Here is a 532-nt window from a genome sequence, read left to right as displayed (position 1 = left end):
CGCCGCCCGGAGCCCCGCCTCCCGAGGTAGCCGCGCCGCCTCTTCTTTTCCTCGGTTCGGTTTTTCTTCTAGAAAACCGTTCCGGTTCTTCTTTTTTTTCTTTTTTCTTCCGGTTTTTCTCTTCCGGCTTTGTTTCGGTTTTCTTCGGAAACCCTAGATCGGTTTTCGTTCTTCTTTCGGACCGTTCGTCTCAACGAACGTAATCACCGATTTTTCCCGGTTAATGACGCCCGTTCGTTTAACCGTTCATCTCTTTCTTTTCGTCGGATTTATTCCGCGATCGCGATCTCAGATCCGATTTTCGTTCTAGTCTTTCTTCCCGCTCGTTTATCAGAATCAGGTGATTCAAGCGCCTGGAGTTTCGTTTCGAAACCGCCGTTCCGACTAATCAACTTGAACAAGTTTTGCCACAATAAGATTTGACCTAGTTTCAACCTGCTAGAACCGAGTTGTTTTCTTCCGCCGTTTGTTTTTCCGTTTCTTTGTTCGGTTCGTTCTTCCTTTGCAACCGGAGTTCTTAAGTTGAACTTTC

This window comes from Triticum aestivum, chromosome 5A (genome assembly GCF_018294505.1).
Source record: "Triticum aestivum cultivar Chinese Spring chromosome 5A, IWGSC CS RefSeq v2.1, whole genome shotgun sequence".
Classification (NCBI taxonomy): Eukaryota; Viridiplantae; Streptophyta; class Magnoliopsida; order Poales; family Poaceae; genus Triticum; species Triticum aestivum.
This window is presented reverse-complemented; position numbering follows the sequence as displayed.